This window comes from Nyctereutes procyonoides, unplaced genomic scaffold (assembly GCF_905146905.1).
Source record: "Nyctereutes procyonoides isolate TBG_1078 unplaced genomic scaffold, NYPRO_anot_genome, whole genome shotgun sequence".
NCBI lineage: Eukaryota > Metazoa > Chordata > Mammalia > Carnivora > Canidae > Nyctereutes > Nyctereutes procyonoides.
This window is the reverse complement of record NW_026575052.1, coordinates 51,109,118-51,136,496: the sequence shown is the minus strand read 5'-3', so window position 1 is coordinate 51,136,496 and position 27,379 is coordinate 51,109,118. Positions and strand designations below refer to the sequence as shown.

Here is a 27,379-nt window from a genome sequence, read left to right as displayed (position 1 = left end):
AACAATTACAAGTATAATTGATGGATACATCTTTGGAAAGAAACCCCTTTAAAACATAAGGATACTTTTCAGGGCCAGCGCACCTGTGGGGTGAGCGCCTCCGGGGGAGCACAGCGGGGGGAGCACCTGCGGGGGAGCGCCTGTGGGGGGGAGTACCTGTGGGGGAGCACCTACAGAGAGCACCTGTGGGGCGGAATACCCGCAGGGGAGCACCTGCCGGGGGAGCGCCTGCGGGGGGAGCACCTGCAGGGAGTGCCTGTGGGGGAGCACCTGCAGGGGAGCGTCTGTGGGGGGAGCACCTGCGGGGGTGAGTGCCTGCAGGGGAGCGCCTGCGGGGGAGCACCTGGGGGGGAGCGGGGTAAGGGGGTGGGGGAGCACCTGCAGGGGAGCGCCTGTGGGGGAGCACCTGTGGGGGGGGCCTGCAGGGAGCGCCTGGGGGAGCACCTGGGGGGTAGCAGGGTAAGGGGGTGGGGGAGCACCTGCAAGGGGTAGTGCCTGCGGGGGAGCACAGTGAGGGGAGCACCTATGGGGAAGTGCCTGTGGAGGGGAGCACCTGTGGGGGGAGCACAACGGGGGGAGCACCCGCATGGGGGAGCACCTACAGGGGGAGTGGGGGAGGGGAGGTGGGGAAGCACCTGCGGGGGAGCGCCTGCGGGGGGGGGGGGAGCACCTGCAATGGGAGGGGAGCACCAAGCTGCCTTTCTGGGGCTGCTGGGCTGCTGGCCAGGGAACAGGGAGGGAGGGCCAACCAGCAAGTAAGACGCAGAGCGACACCTGAGCAACACCTGATGGTCAGGTGCGGCGGTACAGGCCACAGGGGGCTGCAGGAACTCCACCAGACCCCACCTCAGCCAGACCCGTGCACCTAAAGATGACAGATGTCCACTTTGTGTACGGCACTATGCTAGACAGACACCATGAAGTACTCAAAAATGAAAAACTGTAGTCCTTGCCAGGAAATAGCCTAAAGCTGGCAAAGGAAGTCTGACATCTGCATCAACTGCTAACTGTAAGGTCAGACTGGACAAAGGTCATCTAAATATGTGCTGGGAGACTCCACACAAAAGGGACAGTACTTCTAGCTTAGGAACACTGAAGAATGGCAAATGTATGGGAAAATGGAAGAGAAATATCTTTAGTTCCTTTGAAAGATAATTGGCTGTCTAAAGCAAAGATAAAAATAACTGTTAGGCTTCATTATGGCTCTGACACATGTAGAAACAAAACACATGACAACAGAAGCACAGAGGGTCTCAGGGTAGTGACCATATCTTGTAAACATGCAATTCAACTTGTGTTTAAGTACATATGTGAAATTAAATTTAAGAATAAATTTAAGAATAATTTATTTAGAACTAAAGAAAATATATAAAACCAAAAAAGAAAACCTATGAAACCAAAGCTAGCATTTTAAAATACATAAATAATAGATATATTTATTATATATAACTATTTATAAGGCAGCCCCGGTGGCTCAGTGGTTTAGCGCCACCTTCAGCCCAGGGCGTAATCCTGGAGACCGAGGATCCAGTCCCACGTCGGGCTCCCTACATGGAGCCTGTTTCTCCCTCTGCCTGCGTCTCTGCCTCTCTCTGTGTGTCTCTCATGAATAAATAATAAATAAAATTTTTTAAAAAAAGAAGTAAAATTCTAAAAAATAAGTAACTATTTACAGAACATAACCAAAAGAACACATTGAGGACAGTAATAGCAGAAATTCTAGAAGTGATGTCACTTAAAGGCTAGAAATGGTTAAAATCAAGGCTAAAGGATGAAGTAAAACAGATATAAAGTTAAAACCAAAGATTTCTGGGATCTATCTGAATCTGAACCGGGCCACACAGACACATACATACGGGAGATGCTCGCAAGCCCAAAGAGAGCCTTGCAAAGAATGCTCACCAAGTAAGATGGGCACAAGGAATTCTGAGACATAAGATCAACGAAACCAGCCTGACCTATTAGGATAAAATCTCTTGAAGAACAATCACTGAGATTTTCCCTCCTTATGAAATCTAAAATCATTCATTAACATAACTCACATATGCCTGAACTACTCAAAATTCTTAAGTCTGCCCAGAACTGCCATCCTCGATTCCCCCTGGTTAAGCTGTGCTCTGCCCTTTCTCTGCTCTGCCTCGGGCTCGCTCCCAGCCTCCTTGCTCCAACCAAGCCCCCTGCCCTAGAACCCAACTCAACTCTTGTATATTCTAGTTATGATTTGCTTATAGGACTCTCACATATGTGCTGCCTTGTGCAATTAACTCTAAATTCCTCAGATGAATCTATCCGTTCAACTAAGAAGGGACGGGCTTCATTTTTCAGGTCTCTCAAGGTGGCCTCGCAGTTACAAACGTAAGCTTCTGATACAGAATTATGAAATTCAACTTCTCCAGCTATGTTCCAATGTTATGTAAACAATGTCCCAGAGGAAACCCTCATTATGAGCCAAAAAAAAAAAGACCATAAGACTTGGAGAGACATCTAATGCAGTCCTCAATTTTTGGCTCCCTTTAGGAAGAGGAGCTCATTCGAAAGTGATTCTCAAGAGGCTTATAGTTTAAAAACTGTAAGTACAAGGCCAAAACTCCTCACTAATTTTTCCCTCAATTTCTCTTATTGTAGCAAAAAATACATAAATTGGCATCACCACTTTTAAGTGTATGGTTCAGTGGCGTTGCATACATCCACTCTGTACCTCACTTCATCCTGTGACAGTGAATCTCTGCATCCAGCAATCACGAAGTCCCCATCCCCTCTGCTCCCAGCCCCCGGCACCCACTGTTCTGCTTCACTTTTGCGACAAATCTAAGTACCTCATAGAGGTGAAATCAGAAACTATCTGTCCTTCTGTGCCTGACATTTAACAACACGTCCTCAAGGTCCACCCATATGTCCTTCCTTTTGATGGCTGAATACTATTCCATTGCATGTATGTAGCACATTTGGTTTTCCATACATCTGTGGACGGACATCTAGGTAGTATCCACGTTTAGCATATAATGTTGCTATGAACATGTGCATACAAATATGACTCCGGGACTCTGCTTTCCAATACACCCAGGAGAATTACCATAAGATCCAGCAATTGCATGTTTGTTTGTTTGTTTTTAATTTTTTTTGTTTTATTTATTTATGATAGGCACACAGTGAGAGAGAGAGAGGCAGAGACACAGGCAGAGGGAGAAGCAGGCTCCATACACTGGGAGCCCGATGTGGGATTCGATCCCGGGTCTCCAGGATCGCGCCCTGGGCCAAAGGCAGGCGCCAAACCGCTGCGCCACCCAGGGATCCCAGCATGTTTGTTTTTAAAAACCCAACATTCAGTTTTCCACAGTGGGTGCCCCATTTTAGTTTCCTGCCACTTGCGTGCAAGGTTCTAGTATCTCCATATTTCCATCAACATTTGTAATTTTCTGGGTTTTAATACTAGTCATCCTAATGGGTGAGTGTTGGTCCCAGGAACTCTGGCTAGCCCCTAGGTGATCCTGGTATTCTCTACCCCTGCAAATCCAGATTTAATGCAATCCCTTCCATCTATATATTTCCTCTTATATCCTGCAAATGCTACAATTGAGAGAATAAAATAAATCAAATCAAGAAATTAAAAAATAAGCAAAATTTAATAATGCAATACTTGGAGATAAATACATATATGGGAAAGCTCTGTATTGCAGGAATCTATAAACAAGATAGTAAGATTAAAATAGCAGGAGGCAGAGAAGAGAATGCATCCACGGGACCCACCAGGAGGGCAGAGAGCATTAGGTATATTCTGATGTTTGCTTCTGGAGGTGGATGGGTTCAAGTTGTTTTATTATTATACTAACAAACAAGTTTTATAAATATTTTAAAGTATTTACATTAAATATTATGAAATCTAAAATTTTAATCTCATTACAGAATGTCATTCCTTTATTACTTACATTAGGTTGAAACTTTCCCAAAGTCTACTAGTAATTTCAAATTATGTTTTATTAATAGTCTGCTCATACCATTTTCCCATTTATATATTAATATCTTTTTGTATTAAGGTTATTCCTGAGATGTTTTTGTCTTTTAGCAAACATTACATGGAGTTATACAGAAACCCTGCTAACTACATATTCTTTTATGCCTGGAAGTCCTCCCACATTTGGATCAGAAAAATAGTCAAGTGTATTTTCCTGGTTTTTAATTTTTAATAGACTTCTTAATCCATCTGTGAATAAGTTTTTAAAAGTAATAACACCTAATAAATTCTGTTTTGTAGATTAGTTTTGGGTTCACAGCAAAACTCAGCAGGAAATAAGAGTCCCGTGTCCCCACACATCTGCCACCCATTATCAATACCTCAAGCCAGAAATCACCTTTGCTACGATCAACAGGCCTGCCCTGACATACCACTCACTACTTTCCCCCAAAGACCACAGTCTACCTTACCGTTTGCTCTCGGTACTGTACACCCTATAGATTTTCACATATGCACAAAAACAAGTACCCGCCATCCAAGTGTCATCAGGATAGTTTAATGTCCCCCAAATCCTGTGTTCCACCTATTCATCCCTCCATGTCCCCAATCACTGGCAACCAATAATTTTTTTACTACCTCCATCATTTTGCCTTTTTCCAGAATGTCCTATAGTTGGGGTCAGATAGGATGTATGCAGCTTTTTCAGACTGGCCCCTTAGTAATATGCATTTAAGATTTCTTCCATGTTGTTTCACGGTGTGATAGCCCTGAATAACGCTCCCTTGTATGGATGTAACATTGTTTATTTATCCATTCACGGACTAGAAGATATCTTGCTTGCTCCCATGTTTCAGCAATTATGAATAAAGTTGCTATAAACAACCCGGTTCGGGTTTCCACAGGTAAGTTTTCAGGTCCTTTGATGAATAATGAAGAGTGCGATGGCTGGATCACACAGGAACAGAACGTTTAGTTTTGTGAGAAGCCAGTCTTCCAAAGCGGCTGCGCCATGTAGCATCTCCCCCAGCACGGCCTGAAGTTCGTACTGCTCCACGTTCTCATCCGTGATCAGTGTTGGCTGGGTTTGGGGATGTTAGCCATTCTAACAGATATGCGCTAATAAACCAGTATTGTACTTCACAATTCTCTAATGACATAGGCTGTTGAACATCTTTTCATATACTTACTTTTCATCTGTGTATCATCCTGAGATGTCAGATTTTTTATTCATTTTTTTAATCAGACCCATTTTCTTAATGCCAAGTTTTAAGAGTTCTTGTCTACTCTGCCTAACAGTCCTTTATCATATGTGCATCTTACCAAAATTCTCCCGGCATAAATGGCTCATTCTACCATTCTCGATACTCTTTCACAGAGCAGAAGGTTTTAATTTTAACCAAGTCTAGCTTATCAATTATAACTTTCGAAGACTGCATCTTGGTGGTGTATCTAAAAAGCCACTGCCATACTCAAGGACATCTAGGTTGTGTCCTGTTATTTTCTAGAAGTTTTACAGTTCTGCATTTTACATTTACATTTACAGATCTACATTTTAGATCTATGACCCATTTTGAGTTATTTGTGGTGAGGGGTATAAGGTCTGTGTCTAGACTCATTCTGCACATGGATACACAGCTGTGCCAGCATCATCTAATGAAGACATTATATTTGCTCTATTGTACTGCCGTTGCTCCTTTATCAAACATCATTGGCTATATTCACATGGGTCTCTTTTCCTGGCTCTTTCATAGATTCCCCTGATCTATTTGCTACTTTACCAATACCACATTGTCTTAATTAACATAGCTTTATAGTAAGTCTTGAAATCTCTAAATTTGTTCTTCTCCTTCAATACTGTGTTGGTTATTCTGGATCTCTTGGCTCCCCCTCCCCCCCCATAAGAATTTTAGAATCACTTTGTTGATATCCAAAATATGACTTCCTGGGATTTTTATTGGGATAGCACTGAATCTACAAATCAAATTGGGAAGAACTGATCTGTTGACAATATTAAGTGTTTCTATCCACGAACAAGGGTTCTCGCTCCATTTATTTCATCAGAATTTTGCTATTTTCCTCATATAGACTTTATACACATTTGTCAGATTTATACTTTAAGTATTTCATTTTGGGGGTGATAATGTACATGTAATTGTAACTTTGAATTCAACTTGTTCATTGCTGGTGTACAGGCAAGTAATAGGCTTTTCTGTATTAATTTTTTATCACACAACCTTGCTATAATTATTTTAGTTTCAGGTGGGTGTCAATTCATTCAGATTTTCTGTGGAATCACATCATCTGTAAATGAAGACAGTTTTACTTCCCTCTTCCAAATCTGTATACTTTTCTTCTAGGACTTCCAGTCCAACATTGAAAAGGGATGTTAAGAGGAGATATCCTTGCTTCATTCCCAATCTCAGCAGAAAACCTGTGAGTCTTTCATCATTAAGTAGGATATTAGTGCAAGGTTTTTATAGATAGACTTTATCAAGTTGAGGAAATTCTATTCCTAGTTTGCTGGAAGTTTTGTTGTTGTTGTTTTTTAAAGATTTTATTTATTTATTCATGAGAGACACAGAGAGTGAGGCAGATACACAGGCAGAGGGAGAAGCAGGCTCCCTGCAGGGAGCCCGATGGGGGGGGAAACAGGGGCGGGGGGGGGGGGGTAACACTCATTGATCCTGGGCCCCTGGGGTCATGCCCTGGGCCAGAAGATAGATGCTCAACCGCTGAGCACCCCCCACCCCCGCGCTGGAAGTTTGTATTATGAATGGATGTTGGGTTTTGTCAAATGGTTTTTTTCTTCCTCTATTCAAATAATCACGTGATTTTTCTTTAGACTGCTGAAGTGATGGATTGCTATTAACTGATTTCCAGAAACTGAGCAGCCGTGCCTGAGATAAATTTCATTTAGTCACGGACAGAGTACTTCTTATAAAACATTAGATTCATTTTGCTAATATTGGAGAGTCTTACATTTACATTCATGAGGGATGCTGGCCTTTAGTCTCTTGTAACGCCTTTTCAGGTTTGGATATTAGGGTAATGCTGGGCTCACAATAATTTAGCAGTCTTCCTTCTGCTTCTACCTTCTAGAAAAGACTGGAGAAAAAGTCTCCCATAAATGTTTGGGGGGCATTCGCCAGTGAACCCATCTGGGCCTGGTACTTTCTGGTTTTGAAGGTTATTGATTACAGATTCAGCTTATTTCATATAAGCCTACACAGACTATTTCTTCTTGCAGAAGTCTCACCAGATTATGCTTTTCAAAGACTTGATCTGTCTCATCTCGGTTATCAAGGGGCAACAGGGGCACAGAGGTTTGGTTTGGTTATAGCATTCCTTTATTATCCTTTCATGGTTTAGAGGATTAGTAATGATAGCTCGTCTTACCATTCTGCACATGGATACACAGCCCCCCACCGCTTTTTAATTCCTCTTTCACCTCTAATATTTATCTCTATCATTTTTAAGTTAGCTTGTCTAGAGATTTACGGTTTTATTGATCTTTTCAAACAACTAGTTTTGTACTTCATTTTACCACTGATTTCCTACTTACAATTTCATTTTTCTGCTTTATTTCTTTTCTTTTTTTTTTTTTTTGTTTATTTTGGATTTAATTTTCTTTTTCTTATGTCCTAAGGTGGAAGCTCAGAATATTGACTTTAGTTCTTCTTTTTTTTTTAATCTTTCTTCTTTTCTAATGTATACATTCAATGTTGTACATTTCCCTGTAAGCACTGCTTTTGCTTTATTCTACAAATTTTGATAAGGTATTTTCATTCCCATTTAATTCAAATTTTTAAAAATTTTCTCAAGATTTCTTTTCTGGCCTATGTGTTAATGTTCAAGTATTTTGAAATTTCAAGCTATCTTTCTGTTACTTCTATTTTAATTCTACTGTAGTCTAACAACAGACATTGTATGATTTCTAATCTTTTCAAATTTATTAAGTTTTAGTTTATAGCTGAAAATGTAAGTGTTCCAAGTGAGCCTGAGAAGAATGTATATTCTGTTGTTGTAGGATGAAGTAGTCTATAGATATTGATGATGCCCAGTTAATATTGTTGTTGAGTTCAACTGCATACCTATCCATTTCTGAGAGGGGTACTGAAATCTCCCAACTATAATAATGCATTCACCTACTGCCCTTTACAGCCTAATAGTTTTTGCCTGAAATACTTCGACACTCCGTTGGTAGGCACACACACATTAAGAATTGTCATATCGGGGATCCCTGGGTGCCGCAGCGGTTTGGCACCTGCCTTTGGCTCAGGGCGCGATCCTGGAGACCCGGGATCGAATCCCACGTCGGGCTCCCGGTGCATGGAGCCTGCGTCTCCCTCTGCCTGTGTCTCTGCCTGTGTCTCTGCCTCTCTCTCTCTCTCTCTCTCTCTCTGTGACTATCATAAATTTTTAAAAAAAATTTAAAAAAAAAAGAATTGTCATATCTTAAAAAAAATAAAAAATAATAATAAAATAAATAAATAAATAAGAATTGTCATATCTTGGGGATCCCTGGGTGGCTCAGTGATGTGGTGCCTGCCTTTGGCTCAGGGTGTGGTTCTGGAGTCCCGGGATCGAGTCCCACGTCGGGCTCCCGGCATGGAGCCTGCTTCTCCCTCTGCCTGTGTGTGTGTGTGTGTGTGTGTGTGTGTGTCTCTCTATGTCTATCATAAATAAATGAATAAATAAATCTTTAAAAAAAAAGTCTGCTTCATCTGAAATATAGCAGTTCCTTTCCATTACTGTCAGTATGGTGTATCTTTCTCTATTGCATTTATTTTAATCTATTTGTGTGTTTATATCTAAAATGGGTTTCTTGGGGGACCTGGGTGGCTCAGTGGTGGAGCGTCTGCCTTCCAATCAGGGCGTGACCCTGGGGTCCTGGGATGGAGTCCCACCATCGAGCTCCCTGCAGGGAGCCTGCTTCTCCCTCTGCCTGTGTCTCTGCCTTTCTCTGTGTGTCTCTCATGAATAAATAAAATATATAGAAAAAAAGAAATTCCTGTTCTAGGGGCACCTGGGTGGCTCAGTCAGTTATGCATCTGTCTTTGGCTCAGGTCATGATCCTGGGGTCCTGAGATCAAGACGGGCATCAGGCTCCCTACTCAAGGGAGAGTCTACCTCTACCTCTGCCCCTCCCCCCTGCTTGTGCACTCTCTCTCCCTCAAATAAAATCTCTTTTAAAAAAAAAAGATGTAAGGGAGTGTCTGGGTGGCTCAGCAGTTGAGCGTCTGCCTTCAGCTCAGGGCAGTGGTCCTGGAGTACCAGGACGGAGTCCCACATTGGGCTCCTCTTGAGGAGTCTGCTTCTCCCTCGGCTATGTCTCTGTCTCTCTCTCTCTCATAAACAAATGAATAATATCTTTAGAAAAGAAAGACGTAAGAAATAAAAATTCCTGTTCTGATAATTCCACCACCTCTGCCATACAACCCAGGTTAAGACGCTGATTCAATCTTTTGTGTTTGTTTTGCTTTGAGTAGGCCCTTTATTTTCCTTCCATAGTAAATTCCGGCATGCAGTGTGAGGTGTGGGGAATGCTTTCTGGAGTCCCAGGAGTCAGTCTCACTAGTTGGTGAGAGCCTGTGTCCCTGGCACTGTGATCTTCCCAAGGACTTCCCGTTCTGTCTCCCCTACTAGTACGACAGGATTGCTAGAGTGAGCTGGATGGGGTATTTCCCTTCGCTGGGTTGGTCAGGCTCTGGTTGAAGTTCCTCCTGAAGGCAGGCCTTGTTAGGACAGAAAAATGCTCTAGTCTATGTTTAAGTGGTTCCTTTTCCCCTCCCCCCTCAATGGAATCCCAAGGGGATTTTTGGTAGAGCTCCTAGAAGTAAATCTCATGAAATACTGGGTACCCCTGGATTTGTAACTCAGATGTGTCCACCCTGGGCCTCCTGCAATTCATCAGCCATACTCCAGTTTTCTCACCAAGCACTGGTTCCTGAGGAAGTTGCGGGGGGCGGGGGTTGGGGGGGGCTACAGTAAATTCTGTCTGCCCAACATTTGTGGCAGCAATTTGTCCTGTGGCCTCATTGCATTAATAAATCTCAGTACATTGGTAGGCTTTTCAGTTCTGCTTTTTACTTGTTATTAGGACAGGGGCAAATTCCAAACAACTTACATGCCCAAATAGAAACTGTGGGGTTACTTTCTGAATACAACATGAGGTGAAAATATAGAAGGCTAAATTTTCCTATATTTATCCTAAAGAGAGCACAATTTGCTGAGATTTCTTTCTTCTCCAGTGAAATGTGATACACGTCTAATCATACATTAAGTTCTAATCTATACTAGCATTAGTTTCTTTGAGATGTTTGGTCTTTTGTTAGTATCTTCCAAAAGATATCTTCCTTACTATAACTTGCTTTATTATTAGTTACCATTAAGTTAAAGTTAATTAGGTTATATTCAGTTTTTATTGTAACAAGCTATATATATAAAGTCTACAATTACAATTAATGCCATGTTGCTATTGATTGCTATATAATTATTTTACATGCATTACTCAGCATTAGGTTTTTTTTTTTAAGTTTCTCAAATAGTTTTCTTTTTCTTTTTTTAAAGATTTAAAAAAAATTAAAATAAAATAAAGATTTATTTATTCATTTATGATAGACATAGAGAGAGAAAGAGAGGCAGAGACACAGGCAGAGGGAGAGGCAGGCTCCATGCCGGGAGCTTGACGCGGGACTCAATCCCGGGACTCCAGGATCGCGCCCTGGGCCAAAGGCAGGCGCCAAATCGCTGAGCCACCCAGGGATCCCCAGCATTAGGTTTTTTAAGAGCAGGCCACATTTCAAACTTTATGTCCTTAACAATTTGTATCGTGAAGTATACAGTAAGTGCTTACTGACTGAATGCATTCTGGATAAGCCCCGAGATTAAAAATAAAAATAAAAGAATAAAGCTAGTTTAGTCTATGATAGTAACCGGTTGGCTACTAAGTCACAAGACTACAGAACAACTGTATTCCTTCAAACCTCCATAACAGGTGCACCTGGGTGGCTCATTCGATGAAGCATCTGCCTTCAGCTCAGGTTATGATCTCAGGGTCCCAGGATCCAGCCCAGGCTCCTTGCTCTGCAGGGGGCCTGCTTCTCCCTGTCCCTCTCCCTGCCACTCCCCCTGCTTGTTCTCCCTCTCTGTATCAAATAAAATCATTAAAAAAAAGAACCTCCAAAACAATCAGGTGCTGCCCAATTTCCATATTTGCCAAGTATAGAACATGGAGAACTTGCAAAACAGAGCACTTCTGCTAGGAAACCTACCTTGTTTATTTAAAGCAAGTTACACTACTTTAGCAACAGAAAATAACAGCATGTAAAACACTGATCAAGATCCGTAATAACAACAAATATGTTTCAATTATTTTATTAGCTATAACAGTAAACTATGATCTTGACAGACCTCTGGATTTGACAAAATACTAGCTTAAAAAACAATGTGCATGGGGAAGAAAGACTTAACCCTTTGTTTTTTTAACACCTTTATGGAGATATAATTCACATACTATTTTCATCCACTAGAAGTATGCAATTTAGGGGCGGCCCAGGTGGCCTAGTGGTTTAGCGCTGCTTTGGGCCTAGGTTGTGATCCTGGAGACCCGGGATCGAGTCCCACGTCGGGCTCCCTGCGTGGAGCCTGCTTCTTCCTCTGCCTGTGTCTCTGCCTCTCTGTCTCTCTCTCTCTCTCTGTGTGTGTGTGTCTTTCATGAATAAATAAATAAAATCTTTAAAAAAAAAAAAAAAAAAAAAGAAGTATGCAATTTAGTAGCTTAAAAAAAAAAAGATTTGAGAGAGATAGCAAGACAGAACACAAGTTGGGGCAGGGAGCAAGAGGGAGAAGTACACTCCTCACTGGGCAGGGAGCCCCATTCGGGACTTGATCCCAGGTCCCCAGGATCACGACCTGAGCCAAAAGCAGACACTCAACCACTGAGCTACCCAGGTGCCCCTTGATTTAAATTCTTTGGGTATATACCCAGAAGTGGAACTCTCTAGATCATACAGTAATCCATTTAACCTTTTCAGAAATCACCCAACTGTATTCTACACTGGCTATCTCACTTTATAGCACACCAACAATGTGTGAAATTTCCAATTTCTCCATGTCCCAGCCAACATGCACTATTTTCTGTTTTGTTTTTTTCATAGCGATCTTAGTAGGTATGAAGTAGTATCTCACCATGGTTTTGTTTTTGTTTTTAATGATTTTATTTATTTATTCATGAGAGACACACAGAGAGAGGCAGAGGGAGAAGCAGGCTCCCTGCAGGAAGCCGGATGCGGGACTCAATCCCAGGACCCCAGGGTCACACCCTGAGCCAAAGGCAGACGCTCAACTGGTGAGCCACCCAGGCGTCCCTTCACTATGCTTTTGATTTGCATTTCCCTAATGACATTGAGCATCTTTCCATGTTTACTGGTTATTTATCTTCTTTGGGGAAATGTCTATTGGAGTCCTTTGGTCATTTTTAATGGTGTTTATCTTTTTCTTGGTGAGCTGTAGTTCCTTACATACTCTAAATAGTCTCTTAATCTGTATGTTTTACAAATATTTCCTCCCAATTTTTTAAGTCCTTTTTAAATTTTATTTATTTATTCATGAGAGAGACAGAAAGGCAGAGATACAGGCAGAGGGAGAAGCAGGCTCCACGCAGGGAGCCCGGATGGGGGGTTTGATCCTGGGACTCCAGGATCACACCCTGGGTTGAAGGCAGGTGCCCAACCGCTGAGACACCCAGGCATCCCAACCAATTTTTAAGTTATTTTTCACTTTGATAACGTCCTGTGGTCGTGATGCATAAAAAATTTTAGTTCTGGTAAAATAAAATATATTTTTCCTTTCATTTCTCCTGCTTTTGGTGTCATACCCAAGAATCCACAGCAGTATCAAAGATCATAAAGATTAATCCCTATGTTTTTTTCTAAGAGACTTAACAGTTTTAATTCTTCTTTTGAGGTCACTGATCCATTTTGAAATTTTGTCTATGGTATGAGGAAGGAATCCAAACTCATTCTTTTACATGTGTAAATCCTGTTATCCCAGCACCATCTTTTGTTTGTTTGTTTGTTTGTTTGTTTTCCAGCACCATCTTTTGAAGAGACTATGCTTTCCAAATTGAATGGATTTGGCATCATTATAAAAAATCAACTGGCCAAAGTGTGGAAAATAATATGGAGGTTCCTCAAAGTTTTAAAACAGAACTACCCTGCGAGCCAGCAACTGCACCACTAGGTATTTACCCAAAAATACAAAAACGCTAATTCAAAGGGACATATGCACCCCAATGTTTACAGTAGCATTACCTACAATAGCAAAATTATGGAAGCAGACCAAGTGTCCATCAATAGAATGAATAAAGATGATGTAGTATGTATATACAATGGAATATTACTCAGCCATAAAAAAGTATGAGATGTTGCCATCTGCAATGACATGGATGAAATTCAAGTATATTATGCTCAGCAAAATACGTTAGAGAAAGACAAATACTGTAAGATTTCACTCATATGTGGAACAGAAGAAACAAATCAAAATGGGCAAAGAAAAAAAGAGAGAAACCAAGAAAGAGACTCTTACAGAGAGCAAAGTGCTGGTCACCAGAGGGGAGAGGGTGGGGGATGCATGAAATCGATGGGGATGAACGAGAGCACTTGTGATGAGCACTGAGTGATGTAACGAAGTGCTAAATCACTACACTGTATACCTGAAACTAATATAAGTGTTTATTATGTTGGAATTAAAATGAAAAAAAAAAACTGGCCATAGATATATGAATTTATTTCAGAATTCTAAATTCCCTATGTTTATCCATATGTCAGTACCATACTGTTTTGATTACCATAGCTTTGAAGTACATCTTGAAATAAGCAGGTATGTTGTTTTCCAATTTTGTTATTTTTCAAAACTACTTTGGCTATCTAGGGCCCTTTCAAATTCCACATGAATTTCAAGATCAGCTTTTTAATTTGGGGGGTGGGGGGGTGGGGGGAAGGCCACTGGAATTTTCATAGAGATTGTGCTGAACTCTATACTGGTTTGAGTAGTTCTGTTTTCCCATCCATGAGCCTAAGATGTCTTTTCATTTATTTTGGTCTTCTTTCATTTCCTTCTGCAATGTTTTATAATTTATAGTGTACAAGTCTTTTACTTCCATGGTTAAGCTCATTGTTCTTTTACATGCTAACGTAAGTAGAACTGTTTCCTTAATTTCCTTTTCTGGTAGTTCACTGCTGGTGTTACTGAAACACAACTGACTACCCTACAACTTTGCTGAACTTGTTTATTAGTTCTGGTAACTTTCTCGTGTATTCCTTTTAAATTTCTCAATACCTGATCATGTCACCTTCAAAGTTTTATTGCTCCTTTTCCAATGTGGTTGCCTTTTCTCTTTGTTGTCTCATTCCTCTAGCCAAAACTTCCTGTACAGTATTAAGCAGCATTAATGAAACCGGGCATCTCTGTCTCGTTCCTGATCTGAAGGGAAAGCTTTCAATCTTTCACAGTTGTCTACGGTAGTAGTTTGGGTTTTCATAAATGCCCTTTATCATGTTGAGAAAGGTCCTACCAGTCCTAGTTTCCTGCTAGTTTTTAATCTTGAAAGGATTTTGGATTTTGTCAAATACCTTTCTGCATCAATGGATATAATCATATTTTTTTCCTTCATTCTACTAATGTGATATATTACACAGATGGATTTTCTTATGTCGAGCCTTGCCTTCCTACTAAAATTTTCACAAGGCCATTGTGTCCATTTGTGTTCCCCCAAAATTCACATGCTGAAAACCTAATGCCCAAGGTGATGGTATAGATGGTGTGTCCTTTAAGAGATGATGAAGTCCTGAGGGTCGTGGCCTTACAAAAGTGGCCCCAGAGATATCCCTGTGTAAGACAGGAGAAGTCAATAGTCCAACTGGTTAGAAGGCCCTCCCTGAACCACGTTGGCACCTGCAACAGATGTCCAGCCTCCAGAATGGTCAGAAATAAATGTCTATTGTTTATAAACTACCCAGGCTGCGGTATTTTGTTACAGCAGCCCAAACAGACTATCAGACTGGCTTTACCATCATTTCATAAAATCACAATGAATGGACATATCAGAAATAAGCTGTGATGTGAGAAAATGAAAAACAATTAATAGATTCTTACAAATCTGATTTTATTCCATTTCAAAAGGAATTATCTTTGACTTTTATCAGTCTCTGAATGTGTGTTTGCCATGAGCCATCAGAAAGATAATATTTACCCTAAAATTCTGAAAACTATGAGCTACAGCCATATTATAGTTAACAATATTTGAGGGGCACCTGGGTGGCTCAGTTGTTTAAGCATCTGCCTTCCGCTCAGGTCATGATCTCAGGGTCCTGGGATCAAAGCCCCACATTGAGCTCCCTGCTCAGCAGGGAGTTGGCTTCTGCCTCTCAACCTGCTCCTATGTCTCTCTGTCTCAAATAAATAAATAAAATCTTTAAAAAAAAAAACAATATTTGAAAGTTACGAAGTGGAAAGCTACGAAAAATTGAGACATATGACCTTTTCTTATTAATTTATACCTGTCCTTTATAAAAAATATACATGTAATTATTGCACTTTGAATAAAACTGAGTTGTGTACGACTAGTCAGGTATGTGTGTTCCTTAATCATTAGAAATTGAATAAACTACTACACAGAATGTTACAGTCTTGTAACAGCTAAGTACCTGCCCATGAGAAACTGAAAAACTGAACTGAAAAGAAAAAAATCTGTTTGAAGGCATCAACGAACAAACACTGAAAACTTACAGAATTTAAGATCAAGGCAAACAGAAAACCAAGAGGTAAGCCTTGTATCTGGAGTCACATTTCTCCTTATAGAGGCACCTGACAACGCTGTAAGAGCAACTAAGAACATGAGCGGAACTTTCAACACATACAGGGCTAAGAGGATTAAAAATTAGAATTGAGCGCCTAGTATGGGAGGAGAGGAATACTGTAATCCCCTAAACTTTAAGTTTAGACACCAAGGGGCTGCCTGCCTCCTAGGAGTAAGAAAACGGACAAGGAATTCAGTCTTCACACATAAAATAATAACCTAGCAGAAAAGGAAAGTAGCTCATTAACTATAAAAGTAACTACCATTTTTCTTAAATTTCAAATCGCCTCAACGGTTGAGCAGATTAATGTAAGTTAGGTCTACTGGGGCCCCTGGCTGGCTGTCAGAAGCAAATACAAATCCTCTCTGGGTAACATCATCCTGAATTTCAATTCATTCCTATAATTTTTCATCACAGTATCTGGAACATATGTAAAAATAACCAAATCCACAAAGAGTAAGAGGGTATCACCAAAAGGCAAGAAAAGCAAAACAAAAACAATGGAAACAAACTGCAGGAAGAGTTCTGGATGGTGCATTAGACACGGCCTTTAAAATAACAATGCTGGGATCCCTGGGTGGCGCAGCGGTTTGGCGCCTGCCTTTGGCCCAGGGCGCCATCCTGGAGACCCGGGATCGAATCCCACGTCGGGCTCCCGGTGCATGGAGCCTGCTTCTCCCTCTGCCTGTGTCTCTGCCTCTCTCTCTCTGTGACTATCATAAATAAATAAATAAATAAATAAATAAATAAATTAAATAAATAAATAATAAATAAATAAAAATAAAATAACAATGCTTGGGGCGTCTGAGTGGCTCAGTAGGCTGTCTGCCTGAGGCTCAGGTATGATCCTGGGGTCTTGGGATCGAGCCCTGCTTCAGGCGCCCTGCCCAGAGGGGAATATGCTTCTCCCTCTGCCCTTCCACCTGTTCATGCATGCTTTCCCACTCTCTCTCTGTCAGATAAATAAATAAAAACTTGAAAAAAAAATAACAATGCTTGATATGTTCAAGAAATTAAAAGATTTATAACTCCAGCAAATAACATGCAAAGAAGCTAAGTGGAAAGGACAGACTTGTAAAAGTACAATAACTACAGCACTCCATGAATGATTTCCTATCAGATTTGATACAGACGAGAGAATTAGTGAACCGGAGGATTATTCTCAAAAGGAAGCATCCAGAAGAAAGCATGGATAAACAAGAGCATGAGGCATATATGGACGTAATAAGGTCTAACATATTCACTGCGATCCTAAGAATAGAGAAAAGGAAGACTGAAGAGGAACTAACTTTCAAAGAGACAGTGGCTGATATTTTCCACAACTGACAAAGGCATGTAGCCTCAGAACCAAGAATCATTCCCAGAAAACAAAACCAAGTGAACACAACTACACCTAGGCATTTCACTGTAAGATTGCTTGAAACCAAAGATAAAAGGGAAGAGTTAAAGTCACTAGAGGAAAAGCCATACTATCTCCAAATGAGCAACAATAATACTTCAAAAGGAGTCATCAGAACAATGGATATCGAAAGACAATGAAATAATGTCTAAAAAATTCTCAAAATAGCTGCCAATTGAAATTTTTATACCTACAAAAATGAAAGGTGAATAAGGTACAGTTTATATAAACCAAGACTTTATCGCAGTAGTCCCACAATACAGATACTGGAGATGTTCCTTGGGCAGGAGGAGAAGAATCCCAGATGAAAACTCAGAAATTATGAAAAGGGACGAAGAGCAATGAGAAAGGTACAGACGTAGGGTAAATCTAAGTAAATGCTGAGTGTATAATACAACAACAATACTGTCTTCTAGATTTAGAATACATACAGAATTTAAATGTTTAAGTTCCTCACATTATCTGGGAAAAATAAAAACCTGTATTAGACCTTGACACATCAAGGACACGTTACTGCCACTAGAGTAATTAATAAAAGAGCAGTTAGTAAAAAGAACACATAAGGACCAAGCTATTAGAGAAAGAGAATACAAGATGCTTTATCAACACCACTTCAAACAACAACAAACAAGAAAGAAAAAGGCACAAGATGAATAAAAAACATATTATGATGACAGATTAAAACCCAAATATATTCGTAATTACATTAAATCAAGTATCTTCAATAAGAGACAACAATTTTGAGCTTGGATTTAAAACAAAAACTCAGCTAAATGCTGCTTGCAAAAAGAAAATCTTATATAAGGAAACAAAAAATTTGCAGAGTCAAAAGAGAAAGCACCATGCAGAAATATATTATCAAATAAAGCTGTAATAACAAAAAGAAGAGTGTAACAACTAAGTATTACTAAGGGAAAACAGGGTCATTCCATTATAATAAAAAGATTCAACTCATTAGGAAATACTCTTACGTTTATGTACTTAACGTCAAAACATACAAAACACAACAAAAAGAGACAAATCCAGTCACAACAGATTCTAACATATCTCTCTCAACTGTAAAAGAAAAAAACTGCTAAATACACAGAAGATTTACAGAAACATGGAACAAACCTGACCTAATCTACATAAATCTCTGCAGTCAACAAGCACAGATTCTGTTCAAACACACATGGAATGTTTACAAAAATGATCACACACTGGGCAGATCAAGTCTCAACAAATTTCAAAGGAAGGACTGAAATTACAGAGTTTGCTCTCTGCCCACAGAACTGAAGAAGAAATCAGTAACAAAAGATAACACAAAAATATCTGGTTTTGGAAGCTAAAAAACATACTTCTAAATAACACATAGGTCGCTGAAAGAAGTCACAAAATGTTAAATCAAGAAATATAATGTAAAGAATGAAAATGTAACAAAAGGAATAAAATACTAATCACCAAAAGTTCTACGATGTACTTAAAAGGAAACTTCTAGCCTAACTGCATAGGTAATGGGAGGACACTAAAAAGCAATAATCTACACATCCAACCTCCAGAAAATCTAAAATAAAAAATGAAACCAATAAAGTGGAAGGAAATTATACACACACACAGAACAGCAATCAATGAAAACGGACTTTTTTTTTCATAACAGACTTTTAAAAGAGAGATTCAATAAAAGGGAAAGCTGATTCTCTGGAAGAACAAAATTGATAAACCCCTGGTTACTACCAAACAACTACCAAAACACACAGGAAGAAACAGAAAACCCAAGTAAGTCTTTATCTATCAAGAGGTTACACTGAGGATTAAAATTTTTCCCACAAAGAAAAACTCCAGAACCCATACAGCTTCACCTTACAGTCTACCAAAAATAGACAAGGGAAAAAACTACCAATCTTACAGAAACTTTCTTAGAACAAAAAAAAAGAAGAAACAGGTCACAAGTTGTATGATATCAACGTAATAACCTTGATATCAAAACCTGAAAGGGACACTGAAAATTACAGGTCCATATCATTCATGTTCATGAATGTAAAATATTAGCAAATCAAACCCAGAAATACATAAAGTACAATACAGCGTGACCAAGTTTCTTAAACAATCCTAGCAACTCGCCTATTAACAGAATAAAGGAAAATAATAAAATCATTTCAGTGATGCAGAAAAACACTGGATAAAACTCTTCATCCATTCGTAACCACTAAAAGCAAAACAGGAATAGCAGGGAAACTCCTTAATCTGAAAGAGGGTATCCACTTAAAACCAGAAGCAGAAAAACCAGACTCAAAAAAGTTCTCCAAATGAAAATGAGATAGGATACCCAGACTCACCACTTCTATTCAACATCATACTGGAAGTCCCAGTCAGGGCAATAAAGCAAGAAATAAGATACATGGGGATCAGAAAAGAATAATTAGAGGATTCCTGGGTGGCTCAGTGGTTTAGCGTCTGCCTTTGGCCCAGGGCGCGATCCTGCGGTCCGGGGATCAAGTCCCGCGTCAGGCTTCCAGCATGAAGCCTGCTTCTCCCTCTGCCTGTGTCTCTGCCTCTCTCACTATGTCTATCATGAATAAGTAAATAAATAAATCTTAAAAAAAAAAAAGAATAATTACAACTGTCATTCGGAGAGGACATGCTTCTATCTACAGAGAAATTCAAAAAAATCTACAGATGAATTGTTAAATTAATAAATGTCCTCAAGAATATCAGAAGAACAGAGAGGAAGTGGGGCTTATGCACATTTCCTGTCTCAAATTCTCAGAATTGTTGCAGAACTCAGCTAACAGCCAAAGCACCTGTTGCGTGTCAGATGGGACATAAATGAGGAGTGCCCAGGTGGCTCTGTTGGTTGAGCATCTGACTCTTGATTTTGGTTGAGGTCATGATTTGGGGTCATGAGATCAAGGCCTGCAATGGGCTCTGCACTCAGTGGGGCATCTACTTGAGATTTCTCTCCCTCTCCCTCTGCTCCTCTCCCTGCTTGCACACTCTCTCTCACTCTAAAAATAAATAAATGTTTAAAAAATGGACATATCTGCACTTCCTGCTTAGCAGTAGCTCTAGCAACAAATCAGGTATGGATGAGTTTAAATGTAGCCACACTAGCACCAATCACATCTTATTCAAAGCAACTTAAATATGTTCCTTCTTTCCTCTTTAAAAATTCTAACCTCCTTTATCTCTCTGGAACATGCTACAATCAACTCTGTCTCCCAGATGGGAAACCTTAAGATTCCAAATACATGCACACAGTTAATTTTGCGGGTGGCAGTTTTGCCTTTCATTGGTCAACAGGAGTAACAATGAGCAAATGAAAAAAATTAAGATGGTATTTACATGGACGTCTGGGTTGCTCAGTCAGTGAAGTGTCTGACTCTTGGTTTTGGCTCAAGGTTGTGATCTCAGGGTTGTGAGATCCAGCCCCAATTCAGGCTCCATGCCCACCAGAGAGTCTGCTTAAGACTCTCTCTCCCGGGGATCCCTGGGTGGCTCAGCGGTTTGGCGCCTGCCTTTGGCTCAGGGCGCAATCCTGGGGTCCCGGGATCGAGTCCCACGTCAGGCTCCCGGCATGGAGCCTGCTTCTCCCTCTGCCTGTGTCTCTGCCTCTCTCTCTCTCTCTCTCTCATTGTCTATCATAAATAAATAAATAAATAAATCTTTAAAAAAAAAAAGACTCTCTCTCCCTCTACTCCTCCCCACCAAAATAAATAAATCTTTTTAAATAGTATATTATTTATAATAACACTCAAAAAAGTCAGATCTCGGAATAAATCTAACAAAAGATATGCAAGATCTCTATCCAGAAAGCCACAAAACATTGAAAGTAGAAATGACTTAAGTAATGGAAAAATACATCATATTCACATATTCACATATTTATAATGCTCACATATGAGCATTATAAAAATGCTCCTTCTGGGGATCCCTGGGTGGCGCAGCAGTTTGGCGCCTGCCTTTGGCCCAGGGCACGATCCTGGAGACCCGGGATCGAATCCCACGTTGGGCTCCCAGTGCATGGAGCCTGCTTCTCCCTCTGCCTGTGTCTCTGCCTCTCTCTCTCTCTCAATCTGTGACTATCATAAATAAAATAAAAATTAAAATTAAAATTAAAATAAAAAAATAAAATAAAAATAAAAATTCTCCTTCTCAAACTGATGTAAAATTCAGCGCAAATCCAATCAATATTTTCTTAGATTTTTGTATGTAAATTAACAAAAGAGCCTGAATTTTATATGGAAATGTAAATGATCAAGAATGGCCAGTAATATAAACAACAAATAAATAACAAGACCACGGGCAGCCCTGGTGGCTCAGCGGTTTGGCACCACCTACAGCCCAGGGCGTGATCCTGGAGACCAGGAATCGAGTCCCACGTCAGGGCTCCCTGCATGGAGCCTGCTTCTCCCTCTGCCTTTGTCTCTGTCTCTCTCTCTCTCTCTCTCTCTCTCTCTCTCTCTCCTCTCTGTGTATTCTCATGAATAAATAAATAAAATCTTAAAAAAAATAAAATAACAAGGCCAGAATGAATTTAATTGGAAGATCTGACACCATATATCAAAATTTACTGTAAAGCTAGAGCAATTAAGACTATATTACATAAGGACACGAAGAGTCATACACTCATAGAAAGTAAGAGAAAACCCAAGAGCAGACTCATGCATCCATGATCACTAGACTTCTGTGACAAAAATGGCACTGCAGAGCAGCGAGTTCAGGTAAGGCTTTCCACAAATAATGTAGGTGAATTAGATACCCATGTGGGAAGAGAAAATCAGACAACCAGTCCAACACACACCAAACTTAATTCCTGATAGATTATAAACATAGAAAAGCTTCTAGAAGAAAGTGCAGCATTCTGTTTTCATGATCTTGAAATGGGGACAGCTTTCACCTACAAACAGCAAGTTACTAAATAGGACTACATTAAAATTAAGAATTTCTTTATAAAGCAGTATCATTAGGACAGTAAAAATTAAGACAAGCAAGTTATGAGCCAAAGGAATTGGGATGCTCTGCTAACTCAAGTATAGACTGATACAGTGCTTTCAAAAACAGTTTGGAATTATATATTAAAATTGAACCTTCTACTCCTAGATATATATACTCAACAGAACTGTATGACATGGTCTCCAAAAGATACATACAAGTATTTCAAATCAGTGGGGGCGTCCAAGTAGCTCAGTCAGTTAAGTATCCAACTCGTGGTTTCAGCTCAGGTCCTGATGTCAGGGTCATGAGTTGGCTTGAGACCCCTCCCCTCCCTTGGCCTCCCATCCCCCAACAGGGCTCTCTCACTCTAAAATAAATAAATAAACCTTAAAAAAAAAAAAAGAATAGATTTTCAAAGCAGTAGTATTTGTAATAACTCCAAACCAGAAGTAAATCAACATCCACTACCCACTATCAGTAGACTGGATAAAAGTGCCACGGTTTAGTCCTACCATGAAACAATAACTGCCTAACAATGAAATGAATGAACACAACTAAATGTAATGGAAAGCCACACACAAAATAATACATGATAACCAAACACAAAAAGTTCAAACGCAGCTGATCAGAGAAGTTTTAAGAGCACGGAAGTGAGGAGAGGGACTGGATTCTCTTCTCCTGGGTGAGGGCACATTCTGCAATGCTGTTAAGAGTTCTTCTCCACCTAGACTGTGATTATAGGGGTATATTTACTTAGGGACTATTCACTGAGCCATGCTGTTATTCTCAAGTTGCCAAGCTCAGGTTCCTATATGGATGTTTTCCTCCGTCAAAATGTTTCTAAGAGGAAGGTAGTTAACACAATGTAAACAATATCCTTATCTGTATTTAATCCATTGAAAACATTACTGAAAAATAACATTTGTTAAAGTAAATCACAAATCATTCTCTACATACATATCATTTCGCACATAAGTACAGGAAATAAACTTGGGTTTAGAAACACTGAAGAGCTATTGATAATTCTGGATTTCTTGCAAATTGTCTTAAAATTTTAAATTAAAACGCCAAACCATTTCCACCTAGATTATATATTTATTTGCCAAATGACGTTAAAATTAAAGAAAAAAACCAAATCATAGGCAAAAGTTTAAGTCTGTGTATCTTACTACCCAGAAGCAAAGCCAGACTGAGCTTTCTCAAGAAGGACCTGGCACAGGACACATTCCAAGGACACCCTGACAGAGATCTTCTGAGGGTTGCTGTGGAATGCTGGAAACAAACCGACCAGCTTGTCCTCCAGTTATTTCATACTCACTCAAGGAAAATGCAAACTATTTTCAAGAAATTTCTAAATTATCTTAATAGTGCTTCTATCCTAAATTTATGCAGTGCTGGGGCACCTGGGTGCTCAATGGGTGAAGCATCTGTCTTCAGCTCAGGTCATGATCTCCGGGTCCTGGGATCCAGCCCCGGGTAGTGCTCCCTGCTCAGCGGGGAGCCTGCTTCTCCTCTCCCTCTGGCTGCCACTCCCCCTGCCTGAGCTCTCTAAACAAATAAATAAAAATCTAAAAAAAGACAAAAAAATTGGGGGCAGCCGGGTGTCTTAGTGCCACCTTCAGCCCAGGGCCTGATCCTGGAGACCCGAGATCGAGTCCCACATTGGGCTCCCTGCCGGGGCCTGCTTCTCCCTCTGCCTGTGTGTGTCTCTGCCTCTCTCTCTCTCTCTCTCTCTCTCTCATGAATAAATAAGTAAAATCTTAAAAAAAATAAAATAAAATTTACGTGGTGCTTTCCTGGCTCACTCACAGAAACCAAAACACCCCACAAAGGGAGGGTGGGTAGTGGGGAGCAATGATGGCAGGAGGCTCTAGAAACTCTCATCTGCCCACCAAACAGCTCATAGTTGGAAAACATCAAACCAAGGTGCTTTAGGTTCATGCAATCTTCTGGTTCTATGTCCTATCACTTGAAAATGTAATAGATTTATTAGGGAAATGCAAATCAAAACTACAGTAAAATATTACCTCATACTACCTCATAGATGGCTACTATATTTTTAAAAAGGGCAGAAAAGTAGCACTAGTGAGGACGTGGAGAAAGGAGAACCCCTGTGTATTGTTGGCAGGAATAAATAATGCAGCCACTGAGGTCAACAGTATTGAGGTTCCTCAAATTAAAAATCGAATTATTGTATCATCCAGCCATTACACTTCTGGGTATATAGCCCAAAGAATCAAAAGCAGGGTCTTGAAGAGAGATCTGTGCACCCATGCTTACAGCAACATGACTCACAACGGCTAAAACATGTGGGCAACTCAAGTGTCCATCTACATATGAAGGCTTAACAAAGCGTGGTATTCACACACTGGGGAATATTATTCAGCATAAAAAGGAAGAAAATTCTGCCACATGCTACAACATGGAGAAAACTTGAGTGCATTATGCTGAGTGAGATCAGCCAGCCAGTCACAAGAAGACAAACACCGAATAATTCTACTTGTAACCGGTCCTTCCGATGGCCATGACCACAGACACAGAACACAGATCAGTGGGGGCTGGGGGCCAGGGGTGGAGGCAAGGTAGTGTTTCATGGGTAAAGAGTTTCAGTTTCACAAGATGAAGTCTTATGGGATGGACTGTGGTAAATTTTATGTGTATTTTACCACAATAAAAAATGTTTTTAATGTGATGAATCTGAATGCCAAAAAAGGAGTCTTAGTAGATTTTTGTGTTTTTAAGTGACTTTTACAGTAGTCTCTGCAATAATCATTTATTGCCAGTAGACTATTTTTTCTATTAAGTTAAAGGTACAAATAATTACATTTGACTTTTTTTTTAAGATTTTTTTTTTTAAAGATTTTATTTGTTCATGAGAGACTCCCAGAGAGAGGCAGAGAGACACAGGCAGGGAGGAGAAGCAGGCTCCATGCAAGGAGCCCAATGCGGGACTCGATCCCGGGAATCCAGGATCATGGCCCGAGCCAAAGGCAGATGTTCAACTGCTCAGCTACTTAGGCGACCCTACATTTGAGTTTTTAACCCCTATTTTAAAATAGCATGATTGTTTTTGACATTTGTTAGTCTTCAGTACTAGCAAAACCAAGATTCAGATTCAGGCGAATGCACCATCCAGCACCAGCTGACAAGGAACCAGCAGGACCACTGTGCAAGTTAGTCCACAAATTTAAAAACGAACATGCAATCTTGCAGAAAACATGAAAACATGTAAACAGCACAAAGTCAAGTGTTTTTCCTGATTTTATGCCTTGTGGAATTTTATATATTTAACCATAAATATAAATTTACATAAATCTAAGTCTCCTTTTTAATGGCAGGTCTTACCGAGTCTGAATATGTGTGTTTTCTTCAATTTCACAAGAGTCTGAAAAGTAATGAGAAATTCTGAGGGACAACTACTGTGGAATCCACAGGAGGTCTGTCTGTGTCGATGAGAATACATGAGACACCGCAGCGGGTCGGAAGCCCTGCATCCTCCAGGATAGGCCTCCCTTTGGAGGAGGCCGGGCAGCATGAGACCATCAGCGGGGCTCTGCACCAGGGCTCTGCGCCCGCCACCGCCTCAGCCCCGGGCTTAGACCCCGGGCTTAGACCCCGCAGACGTGGGTCAGAGCCTAACCCAGCCCTGACGAGACCCATCGCAACATCCTCCCCAGCTGCAGGAAGGGAGCCCCGTGTGTGAACTGGACCTCCAGCTTCCCTGACCAGGAAGAGCAGAGCCGATTTCACAAAAGGTTAAGGAGGAGGGGAGCGGGGAGCCGGGGCTCGGGCGAGGTGCTCCCCTCAAGCCAGCCAACAGCAAAAGGCAAGCAGGCCAACCGGAGCTCCGGGAAAGAGTTGCCCTAGGTCAGTGCCCGCTGCAGCACACAGGACAGGTCGGCGATGGGAAGAGGTCACAGGACTGGATTCCGGGAATGCAAACCGAGGGGCAGGTGGTGGTGCCGCGAGCTGGGCCTGGGGACCCCCAGGCAGGGCATCTGCACCCTCCCCAGAGGCCCTCACGCACGGGCGGCAGGGAGCGGAGGAGCTGGGACCCCCGAGAGCTGGTCCAACACACGCCAGGAGACGGGACGCCAAGGGCAGATGCAGGACGGCTGCCCTCAGGGAGGCAGCGCTCTGGACGCCTCGGGAAGCACAGCGCGCTGCCCACAAGGCCCACAAAGGGCTGAACCGCATTGGCCCACACAGCAGGGTCGCTAGGGACCTGCGGCGAGAGCCTGACTGCACGGGGTTCAGGAGCGCGTGGGACGTGGAAACACCAAAGGCAAGCAGAACATGCTCCAGGAGACCGAGAAAAAGGGGGAGACGGAGACGCTGCAAAGACCTGGACAGCACGCAATCTGTGGCGTATTCAAAATGGGTCCTCAGGGCAGCCCCGGTGGCCCAGCAGTTTAGGGCCGCCTGCAGCCGGGGGTGTGATCCTGGACACCCAGGATCGAGTCCCACATCGGGCTTCCTGCATGAAGCCTGCTTCTCCCTCTGCCTGTGTCTCTGCCTCTCTCTTCGCTCTCTCTGAATGAATGAATAAATAAAATCTTTAAAAAAAAACAAAAAAACAGGGATCCCTGGGTGGCGCAGCGGTTTGGCGCCTGCCTTTGGCCCAGGGCGCGATCCTGGAGACCCGGGATCGAATCCCACGTCAGGCTCCCGGTGGGTGGAGCCTACTTCTCCCTCTCTCATTCTGTGTGACTATCATAAATAAATAAAAGTTTAAAAAAAAAAAAAACAAAATGGATCCTCAGTTTACTTAAATACGTAGATGAAAATCCTCCCTACCCAACTCTGCTATCCTAAGGCAATCGCTGTCAACCGCCTCTAGTCTTGTTTTCAGGGACTTACCTCGCTATCTATAAATCACGCGACTACCCTTCCCTGTTGACCTCTTTCCCGGATGATCCTCCCCCCCACCCCCATCCTTTCTCTTCTCAACAGCAGTACCCCAATTCCTGCTCAAATCGATCATCTACACGTTTAGGACAATGCAAATATTGCACCTCATCCTGAGACATGCAGTCTCCCCCTCTCCATGCTGACCCACACAACCAACTGCTCCCAGCTGCACCCTGCATCTTAGCTTCCCCAGGTACAGACCAGAGCGAGCCTGGCGGTCACCTCCTGTCTCTCCTGTCTCTCATCTCAAGACCAGTCTCACACTGCCTATGCGCCAGTGCCTTGCAAACCACTGCTTCGCAGCTCTTACCCATTATCACCAGTTTGCCATGGGAACGCAAG

General features: G+C 41.4%; 1 protein-coding gene across 12 annotated transcripts in view; it reads right to left on the bottom strand.

Moving 5' to 3' along the window:
* Positions 1-27,379, bottom strand: part of ZMYND11 (zinc finger MYND-type containing 11) — a 131,858-nt gene that overhangs the window by 80,111 nt on the left and 24,368 nt on the right. The gene's annotated exons all lie outside the window — the stretch shown is intronic.